The sequence below is a fragment of the Primulina tabacum genome, chromosome 6 (genome assembly GCF_025594145.1).
Source record: "Primulina tabacum isolate GXHZ01 chromosome 6, ASM2559414v2, whole genome shotgun sequence".
In the NCBI taxonomy this organism is placed as follows: domain Eukaryota; kingdom Viridiplantae; phylum Streptophyta; class Magnoliopsida; order Lamiales; family Gesneriaceae; genus Primulina; species Primulina tabacum.
In genome coordinates, this window is record NC_134555.1 from 22236791 (window position 1) to 22248792 (window position 12002).

Consider the following 12002-nt stretch of genomic DNA (forward strand, 5'->3'; position numbering starts at 1 on the left):
TACGGTCGTCAGTGACCGATCAGTTCAGTATGGTACCACCCGGTCGCCAGTGACCGGCCAGCTCAGTTCAGTTTCAGCCTCCCCGGTAGCCAGTTACCGATCAGTTCAGCTTAGTGCAGTGGCCACAGGCGTAAAACATAATCTCAACAGAAAATTTTACCAGATATTTCAGTACAGGATCCAAGGAGCAAATATTTTTACAGTGATTTCCAGTTCAATTATGCACGTATTATAATTGCTTAGTACGGATTATTTTCAGTATGCCTCAGGACAGGATATGTTAACTAATGCATATTTTAAATTCAGATTTTTACTCGTTACCTGCGATATATGCATGCTGAGTCTTTAGGCTCACTAGACTTGATTGTTGTAGGTACTGATGAGGCCAGGGCCGAGGGCGGGGACCAGTGAGCCAGCTTGGGTCGGCAGTAGTGGCACCCGAGGACCTCAGAGCAGCAGTTGTTATTTTTTTTCCGCAAACAATTTTATCAGTCGTTGGATATTTTTAAATCGTTGTTGTTGGCAAAACTTTAATTTCTTCCGCTGCAATATTTTGAAATATTGAACTTGATTCACCAGTGATTTTATGAATGAGGCCATTTAAGTTCTTTTAAAAAGAAAATTTTTAATTTTCCGCAAATTTTCAAGAAAGGAGTTTTAGGCCCTTCTCATTTTTTGATGGATTGCGGTCCAATCTTGAGCCGTTAGGTGAGAGTTGTTGGTTCTACTACTTATGACGTGGCCATATCTAGGGGCTTGGCGGTAGAACAGGACCAAAGGGACATCAAGAGTGATAGGAAGGGCAATAGGCCCTATCAGGCACCTCAGTAGCAGCGACCCCAATTTAAGAGGCCTTTCCAAGGACAGCAAGGGAAGAGGCCATTTCAGGGACCGCCGAAAGGCAAAGGTCCTATTCCTCAGCAGAAGGCTCCTCTGAGGTCGGGTGAGCACCCGGTGGGCCCGAAGTGCCACCGCCAGCATCCAGACTGTGTTTATGGGGATCGGGAAAATTCTTCAAATGCAGAGCCAGCGATCATATGCTGAAGGACTGCCCACTGTGGACCGGTAACTTACTTAATTCAGCACCGTATTATCTTTAATATACATGGTTTGAATTTTAGTTGGGATTCTTAGTGTGCTAGATAGTATTTTTGTGATTTTGTGTAGAGATTTTCTACTATGCATGAGGTTAAGATTAGAATTTTGGGATATAAGTTTCGTGTTGTGCTAATGTCTCTCACGAAATATTTTCATAAAGAGGGTAGCCACGAAGGCCTTGATAGATTCCGGGGCCACTCACTCTTTTATTTCGGAGACATTCGCTAATCATCTGGACATCAAGTCTATTGGACTCAACGTGAGCTACTCAGTGAGTGTCCCGTCAGGGGAAGAGTTATCAGCTACTAGTGTAACGTCCCGAAAATTTAAAGGACCACGCGAACCACATGCATGCCGATTATTAAATTCCCCTGTATTTTAATTAAATGATTTAATTACAATAATTAATTATGTTGTGCATATTTGCATGTTTAAAATATATTTTTCTACATTGTTGCATTAAAATGTATTTTTAAAGGTTATTCGAGTTGCGATCGAGGAACGAAGACCGATTGCTGAAAAACGTAAAATGTTTTTATTAAATAATTGTTTTTAATTTCTTAAAATAGGGTTGATGGTTTTTCATATTTTTGAAAATAAGGAGTTTTTAGATGACTTTAAACGCTGGGATGTAAATTTTATCGGTATTAGTTTTTCAACAAAAATACAAACTTTTTGGCAACCCGCCTAATAAATTCACAAACTTATTTAAACAAAACTATTTTTAGTATTTTAATTAAAGATTATTGGGCCTAATTAAACCTTTAATAGGCCTAAGCCTTGTTAGGGATTATTTATATATTTAAAGTGTTAAACCCCACCCCAAACCCTCATTAACCATCGGCCACACACTCCAGCAAATTCACAACTCTTTCAAAAACACACGACAACACAACACACCATATTTTGAAGAAAAAAAATCGAGAAGAAGCTCAAAAAAAAAATCAAGCCAAGGTTCTTGCTCCGTTCTTCGCAAGTCGTCGACGAATAATCGTGCGTTTAAAACGCAGAGGCACGCCATATTTCTCTCCTTCAAACATCTATCACACCATAATATTTATTTGAACATGTTTTGAAAGAAAAACAAGACACACACTCTAATATTTTGATATATGCATATTGTATGGTTTTAAAAACATGTAACTTGATCCAAAATTCATGAAATTTATGGATCTAAGGTATTGCCATGATTAGGAAGGGTTAGGGTTATGTTTTTACATGTTTTAAAGAGTCCTAAAACACACCAAAAACGTTGCAAAAAAAAGAGAACAAAGCTGGAACAGGGGAAGAGGGCCGTGAAGTTGTTTGGGTTTTGTAAGGTGCAAGGTTCGGTTGTGGTGCATGGGGAAATAGGGCTCGACCAGGTCTGGAGGTTGGGTCCTAAGGGTCACGGTTAGGTCCTAGGTAGAGTCCTAGGAGAGCTAGGGCTCGCGCTAGGTTGGCTGGGAGAGTCCTAGCGTGAGTGGAGTCTTCACGCGTAGGTTCAGGGTGGCCTAGAGTTCCAGGGGCCATGGCTCGGTCTGGGGGCAAGCTAGGTGGTTTAGATGGTGCCTTAGGATGGTCCAGTGAGGGTTAGGAAGGGCTGGGCTCGGTGGTAGCTTGGGTAAGAACCTCCACGAAAATATAGCAGAAGGAACGTGAGGGAGGCTTGGGGCGAGGCTGTTGTCCTTTGGTTCAGGGGCTTCGCTGCTTGGGTTCAGGGCTTGGGCTGGTCTGGGTCGAGTCTGGACGTGGTCCAGGGTCAGTGAGGGTCCGAGGTGGTCGCTGGTTAAGGGGCTGGAAGAGTACTAGTGGCACTACGTAGATATAGGCGCGAGAATCTCCATGACCGCAGGTTCTGTAGTCATGTTCCAGCAAGTTTTTGGTCAGGCCAGGGCTTTTTTTATGGGCTAGGCTAGGTCAGTAGGGTCCCTAGGTGGGTTGGCTAGGTTTTGGCTCATGGTGGCTTGGGCGTGGCTCGAGTAAATCGCGGGATGGCTCGGTGGGTTCGTTTGTGTGTCAAAAACGAGAATTAAAGAACAAAAAATTGATCCATGGGTCCACGGGTGTAGCTAATGACTTGGAAGGGTAGAATAAATCATAAAAAGGTTACGTTAAAAATTTGGGATCAAAATAACGAGTTTTAGATTTATCCGGGATTTTATCGTCTCACGAAACGCTAATTAACGAGTTAATTGAAACGCCTAGTTTTAAGCTTCATAAAATTATGAAAAATTATATTTAAGCTTAAATAATTATTATAAGTCTAAGTTTTTAATTTGGGATTTTATATTAAGTTTTGTTTTAATTCGGGATTAAAACGCACTAATACGTCTTATTTAAAGATTAATTTAAAAGTCATCGATTTAAGCTAAATAAAAATATGAGAAAATTCATGTAGGGTTAAATATTTATTCTGAACATGTTAGAGTCAATGAAATTAAGAAAATGTCAAAAACGTGAAATTTTACGTCTAGGGGTAAAACGGTCATTTTACAGATAGAAATTAGTAAACGTCATGGAAGTACTCTAATTGTTGTTTTATATTCTAATATGATTATTTCACAAGTTTATGAAATATTATATGAGGAAATATGATTTTTAAATGTTCATGAATTTTTAAGGCTTAAATTTGACATTTAAAAGATATGTTGCATGCTTGGTTTCAAAATAAAATGATATTATACGCATGTTTTTATTAAGTAATGGAAATACGAAATGTTAAAGGATGTGAAGGGATTGTGACTAAATATTTTGGAAATATCGTGAGGGTTATGGTCCCACTGGGAGCCCGACGATCGTGTTTCCTTGTATACTGATACGAATACGAATACGAATATGTTAATACGTTGGCCAGGGCCTAGTTGACTGGTGAGAGTGTCGCTGGTGTCCCCCGCCGCCCAGTACTGTGGTTTTCTCTAGATGGATTCATCGCCCAATACGTTTAAGAATACGAGTCATAATCACGATCTGAATTCAACAAAAACGAATATGAATAATAATATTTTGATACGAATATGGATATGGATATGAATATGAATATGTTTATGTTGATATGAAAAGTTTATGGAAATGTTTACGTTTAAAGTTGATGCATCATTATGAAAATTGTTTTATTTGAAGTTTATGCATCATGAAATGTTTACGAAAATGTTCACGTTTAAAGTTTATGCATTTTCATGAAAACGATATTTTAAGTACAAGTATTTTTCACGGTTGCATGTGATATGTATATATATTATTTGTTATCAAATTTATGGTGTGTTGAGTCTTTAGACTCACTAGGTGTGATTGATGCAGGTGATTATGATAGTAATGTTAAAGGAGGTCTTGATGGATGATCTGACTGGACTGGAGGAGGTGCACATAACCCGAGGACCGAAGCTAGTTTTCCGCACTAGTTATGAGTTATGATTTAAGTTATGTTAAGAATATTTTTATGACTTTTATTTATTTATGAGTGGTTTTTGAGAGGTTATAGTATGGACTATACTTTTCAAATGTTATTTTTAGGTTTAGTAAAATGTTGTATGATTTTATGCTATTTCCTTCGGTTTTCAATTTATAGTTGGTTGAGTCAATTTAAAATGATGTCAAAAATATTTTATGGTTCGGCTGAACGCTATGTGAGGTTTGAAAAAAAAAAATTTCTAGCAAGCTTTAAGAAAATGATTAAGCAGAAGATTCAACTAGCATTGTCAGAGACATTGATCTTGAACTGCAAGGCCACCTAGTGTTTGTCGATCTGATTGTGTTGCCGATTCCAGAATTTGATATCATCTTGGAAATGGAATTAGGCTGATGAAGAACATATTCTTATTGACTTTCAGAAAGGGTCAGTGTTGGTAAGACCGTTGGGCATGGAGCAGTTTCTCTTTGAGCCAGATAGATGGAGGAGTGTCTCTCGCATGATCTCTTTCATGCAGGCACAGAGACTTATTCTAAAGGGGCGTCAGGCTTTCTTGGCCACCATTGTTTCAGCGCCTGATGCACCCACTCCGTTGATATCTGATGTGTTAGAGTAGGTGTCCGTCGAGCCAAGTGTTGGCCGAGTGTTCACAATGAAACTCTATGTATAAACAGTCTTTATTTTAATAATATTTGAATTTATCATTTTGTCACTTCTTTATCTGTATACCCATGCTAGTTGCATAGATAAAGCCCTTGAATATACAAATAGTAGAAAGAATATGAGATGCTCATATGATGAGTCTCATGAAACTCATATTTGTAATACTGTATATTCTAAACGGTTCCTAGTCGATTCAGCCGCCACTAAGAAGGATATAGACCGCTCGAGTTCGAGACTAGTATCTGCGATGTGAGTATCATGTTTCATTGGTATGCAGATAGGTGCTCCTTGTAGAGTGCACTGAACAACCCTCCATAAAAGGACTTTCCAAGTGGTTCTCACTTATCGAGTGGAAACGTCCTAGTTTATGGTTGTACACCATTAGTCCTTATGACCCGGGACAACATTGAGACTCTATGTGCTAGAATTACACTTTGACTTGTTTACCGACTCTCATGGGGTCATCAGGTGGCAAGGTTGGGTGTTCTGTCGAAACATATAAGAGTCGATGCATTGTAGTCGGGGATTCACCGCTTACCTTCGGGTATGGATATCCTATGTGTTCTCATGTGTATGTAGGTTGAAATCTCTGATCAGAGTATGGTGGTAATTATGAAAGGGTTTAATAGATTACACCATCGATGCAACTACGACATGACACATAGTATCGATTCATTGACAACTCTCGATAAACCAATGGTTGTCGAATCGATCGGGATATATGAGTTGAAGGGACCGTACTGTACGCTAACCATAATTGAATGGTTCTTGCAGGCACTATCATTTGATACCTAGGGAATCATTTAAGCGATGCTGCTAGGCGTTTAACATGATTGGTTGGGTACTATCAGACTTGAGTTCTGACGTTCTTATTATCAAGGAGTTGATAAGTAAGAATGGAGCAATTGGGGTATGCTCATATAAGGACATGTTTAGTCCGAATCACATGGAGATGTGAACCCACGGCTAGTTGTATCAATGAACCATTGAGGGCCACACAAGTACTAGCTTTCTAGATCCCGTTGAGAAGTAAAAATAGTTCAATGTGTTGAACGGCTTATAAATGAGTTTATAAGCGTTGAGAAAAATAGAAGTATGACTTATATGAGAGAAATGTAATTTTTAATTTACGAATGTGTTCCTAAATTAAAAATATGCCAAGAAAATAATGTATTTGAAAATTGTGATTTTCATAAACATTATTATGGACTAAATTAAATTAATTCAAGTGTTGAATTAATTAAACACTAGTGGGCCTAGTAGAGTCCAAATAATTAAATTAATTCAAGTGTTGAATTAATTAATTAACATTGGGCCTTGTAGAGCCTATTGGAAATAATTATTTAACTAGTGGGCTTTAGTAAAATCAAGTAAAGTTTAATTGGGCTCAAATATGTTTGAGACAATTTAAATAGTCCATGGGCTTTGTAAATGTTACAAGCCCACTAGGTTTTGCATGCTTGGGAGGTGAAGGGGTGTGAATACTTTTTGATTAAAATATTGCATGGCATGCAACCTTTTTGGATCAACTTTTTGCACTACCAAGACAACTCATCCTCCCTCATTCAACATACTACTTGGCCGAAATTTTGCAACTTTTCTCTCATTTTTGTGTTCTTCAATTGTTGAAAACACTCACTTCTCTTTGAAAAATTCTCTTAATTTTCTAGTGTAAATTAAGAGGGGATTTACCTAGCAAGTGGTGGACCTAATTTTTGAAGGAAGGAGAGCTTGTAGGCATGTCATCCTTGAAGAGCCAAGTTGTTTACAACTTGGTTGGTGTCATTCATCAATCTCTTGAGATTGATAGGTAAATTCTAAAACACCCTATGTATGATTTTTGGTGTTTTATTGTATTTGCTACACAATATCATGAGGTGGCCGAAAATTTCTTCATGAAAAATCAAAATTTTTAACTTTCCGTTGCGCTTCCAGTCACCGTAACCGATCCCCTTTCATGATGTACCAGTAGTCAGAGATTTTCTTGACGTTTTTCCTGATGACGTCACAAGCCTTCTGCCTGAGAGAGAGGTGGAGTTTGCCATTGATCTCATGCCAGGCACCATGCCAATCTCTAAAGACACCGTACCGATTAGCTCCAGCTGAGATGTTAGAGCTCAAACATCATTCAGGATCTTGTTGACAAGGAATTTATTCGCCCTAGTTTCTCACCATGGGGCGCACCAGTGCTATTTGTAAAGAAGAAAAATGGGAGCATGAGGCTATGTATCGACTACCGAGAGTTGATCAAGCTAACGATTAAGAATAAATAGAAACTTCCAAGGATCGAGGACTTATTCGATCAGTTGTAGGGAGCTACAGTGTTCTCGAAGATGGATCTACGATCAGGGTATCATCAAAAGGTAAAAGATGCAGATGTTCATAAGACATCCTTCAGAACCATATATGGGCATTAAGAGTTCTTAGTGATGCCGTTTGGACTGACGAATGCTCCAGCAATTTTTATGGACCTTATGAATCGAGTACTTTCTGCCCTACCTAGATCAGTTAGTCGTAGTATTCATTGACAACATTCTTATCTAATAGAAGAGCCATGAGGAGCACAATCAGCATTTGGGTACAGTTTTGCAAGTCTTGTAGAATCGCAATTTGTTTGCAAAATTTAGTGAGTGTGAATTCTTGTTGGAGAAAGTAGCGTTTTTGGGTCATATAATTTCTAGCAGTGGCATTGAGGTGGATCCTGTAATGCCCCAAAAATTTAAAGGTCCACGCAAACCACATGCATGCAATTATTAAATTCTTTTGTATTTTAATTAAATGTTTTAATTGCATGAATTAATTATGTTGTGCATATATGTATGTTTAAATTATATATTGTACATGGTTGCATTAAAATGTATTTTTAAAGGTTATTCGAGTTGCGATCGAGGAACGGAGACCGAGGGCTGAAAAATGAAAAATGATTTTATTAAATAATTGTTTTTAATTATTTAAAATATGATTGTGGGTTTTTCTTATTTTTGAAAATAAGGGTTTTTAGGTGATTTTATACGCCGGGACGTAAATTTTATCGGTGTTGGATTTTTAGTAAAAATGCAAACGTTTTGGCAACCCGACTTAATAAATTCACAAACTTTTCTACTCAAAATAATTTAAAATATTTTTTATTATACACTAATGGGCTATGTGGGCCTAATTAACTTTCCTAATGGCCCAAACTTTTGATTAGTGTTTTAATTCTTATTAAAGCCTAAACCTACCCCATAATCTCAAGAAAACTCACGCCCACACACCCCAACAATTTAAAAACTCTCCCCTCAACACCAAGTACGCGACACACACAAAATTTTGAAGGAAAAAGACATCAAAGTTGCAAGGATTTCAAGCCGTCGTTTTCTCGTCGCCGTTTTTCGCAATCGTCAACGTTTATTCGTGCGTTAAAAACGCAAAGGCACGCCATATTATTTTCATCAAACATCTATCACACCATAGTAATTGTTTAAGCATATTTTGAATGAAAACATGACACACAAATTGTTATTTTCGTAGCTATGTACATGCATGAGAATTACTTGTGATTTTTGCTTCCAAATTCATGTTTTTATTTTGATTAAGGGAATGCCATGGATAGGGTATTAATATGGGTTGGTTTTTAGCCAAAAACATGTTAAATAATAAAGAAAACAAGGCTGAAACCAAAGGAATAGAAACAGAATAAGGGGCCGAAGGTTTGCTTGAAATTTTAAAGTGCAAGTTTTGGTTGGGTGTGCATGGGGCAAGAGGGCTCGACCAGGTCTGGTGGTTGGGTCCTAGGGGTAATGTTTAGGTCCTAGGAAGGGTCCTAGGAGGGCTAGGGCGCGAGCCTTGGGCTGGGGAAGAGTCCACGTGAAGTGGGACTCTCCCCCAAGGCACGCGCAGGTGCTGTTCGGGATTTCCAGGGGGTGGCTCAGTTTGGGGCTGAGACAGGTGGTCTGTCAAGGTCCCAGGGAGATGGTCCAGGGTTGGGGCAGGGTGTGGAGTGGCTTGGGTCGCTGCTGGCTCGAGGGAGAAGTAGAACCCGTAAGAGAACAAAAGTAGCGCACAGCTGCTGTTGGCTTCAAGCGGCTCGTGCGCGCGGTCCATGGCTTGGGTTGGTCTGGTCTTGGTCTGGGCATGGGCTAGGGAAGGTTAGGGTCATGAGGGGTCAAGTGGTTAAGGGTTGGAGGTGTCCTAGTTGGCTAGGAGTCCTAAGATAAGCTAGAAGGCACTCACACACACGTGCAGATTTTGGGTCAAATTCCAGGAGGGTTTTGAACGGACCAGGGCTGGTGTTTCGGGCTGGGCTTGCACAGTAGGGTCCCTAGATGGGTTGGTTAAGTTTTGTCTCAAGGTGGCTCGGGCGTGGCTCGGGTAAATTAAGAGATGGCTTGGTGTGTTCGATAAGGTGTCTAAAACGAAATTAATAAAGCTAAAAATGAATCCATGGGTCCACGGGTGTGGCTCATGACTTGTAAGGGTAGAATAAATCATAAAAAGGTTATGTTAAAAATTTGGGATCAAAATAACGAGTTTTGGATTTATTCGGGATTGAATCGCCGCACGAAACGCTAATTAACGATTTAATTGAAACGTCTAGTTTAAGCTTTATAAAATTATGAAAATTTATATTTAAGCTTAAATAATTATTATAAGTCTAATTTTAAAGTTTAGGAATTTTATAATAAAGTTTTGGATTTTTCGGGATCAAAACACCGTCAAAACAATTAATTAAAGATAAATGAAAAAGTTTAATATTTAAGCTAAATAAAATTATGGAAAAATTAATTTAGGCTTAAATAATTATTTGGGACATGTTAGAGTCAATGAATTCAAGAAAATGTCAAAAACGGGAAATTTTACGTCTAGGGATAAAACGGTCTTTTTGCACCTAGAAAATTAGTAAACATCATGGCAGTGCCATGAATGTTGTTTTATGTGCTAATATGATTATTTTCTATAGTTATGGATGTTTATGGAAATTTTTTTATGTTAAAATGATATTTTAAATGTTTATGGGATTTTAAATGTTAAAATGATATTTTAAATGTTTAGGGAATTTTATATGTTTATGATTTAATATGTCAAAATGTTATTGTAAATGTTTTGAGGTTAAAATGTCATTTTAAATGTTTATGAAATGTTCATGATTAAATTATGATTTTTAGATCTCTATGGGATTTTTATGATTTAAGGTTGACATTTAAAAGACATGTTGTATGCTTGGTTTCAAAAAATAAAAATATATGTTATGCACGATTTTATAAAGTGATGAGAATGTAAAATGTTGAAGGAAGTGAAGTGATTGTGACTAATTCGTTAATGATGGCGATGTCGTGAGGGTGACGGTCCCAGTGGAAGGCCGACGATCGTGTTTCCATTATTGCGAATATGAGGTTATGAGGATATGAGGTTTGAGGTAAGAATGAGAATATCGTGAGGGGAGAAGGCCCCAGAGGAAGCCCGACGATCGTATTTCTATTCGATCATGATAGGACAGGGCACAGTTGATCGGTGAGAGTGTTGCTGGTGTCCCCCGCCGCCCAGTACTGTGGTTACATGTAGATGGATCCATCGACTTTTGAGGTTTAAGAAAAGTCACAATTAACTATCTGAATTCAACAAAGGAAAAGGAAAAATGTTTATGATCATGTTAAAAAGGTTTTATGTCATGTCATGTTGAGTAAAAAGGAAAATGTTAAGGTTTATGTTATGCATGTCATGAAAATATTTATGCTTAAAGTTGATGCATCATTATGAAAATTTTTTGCTTAAATTTCATGCATTTGAAGTTTATGCATCTTCATGAAAACGACATTTTAAGTACAAGTATTTTTCACTGTTATATGTTGACTGTATTACGTATTACTTGTTACCAAGATTATGGTGTGTTGAGTCTTTAGACTCACTAGGTGTGATGGATGCAGGTGAGGTTGAGAGAGGTCTTGACGGGTGATTTGACTGGACTGAAGGCGCACACAACCCGAGGACCAGCGCTTCTACTTTTTTCGCATTATAATTTATGACTCATGATTTATGTTAAAGATTTTAAGACCATTTATTTATGCTTTTGGGAGAGATTTTTGAGAGGTTTTGAAACGTCCTATCCTTTTTATTGCTTTAAAAGTACTAGAAAATTTTTTTTAACACTCAATTTTCGGCCATGTACCTTTCTCACATGAAAATATTTTTATAAAATATTTTACCCTTTAAAATTAAACATTAACCAACTAGCATTTTAAAAACCAAGTGCAATAGTGATAAAATGAAATCGTCGCATATTTTACCAAACCTAAAAAGCAATAATTTGAAAAGAATAACGCATACTAAACCTCTCAAAAATCTCTCAAATGCATAAATAAATAATCTTAAAAATCTTTAATCATAAAGCATGAGTCAAAAGTTATAATGCGGAAAAAGTAGAAGCGCTGGTCCTCGGGTTGTGTGCGCCTTCAGTCCAGTCAAATCACCCGTCAAGTCCTCCCTCAAACTCACCTGCATCCATCACACCTAGTGAGTCTAAAGACTCAACACACCATAATCTTTATAACGAGTACTACGTAATACAGTCAACAAATAACGGTGAAAAATACTTGTACTTAAAATATCGTTTTCATGAAGATGCATTAACATAAACATTTTCGTAAACATTTTCATGATGCATAAAACTTTAAATATAAACATTTTCATGACATGCAAACATGAATTTCCTTTTCCTCAACATGACATGACATAAAACCTTAAACATAATCATGAACATTTCCTTTTTTTCCTTTGTTGAATTCAGATCGTTAATTCTGACTTTCCTGACATGACATGACATAACGATGGATCCATCTACGTGAAACCTCAGTACTGAGCGGCGGGGGACACCAGC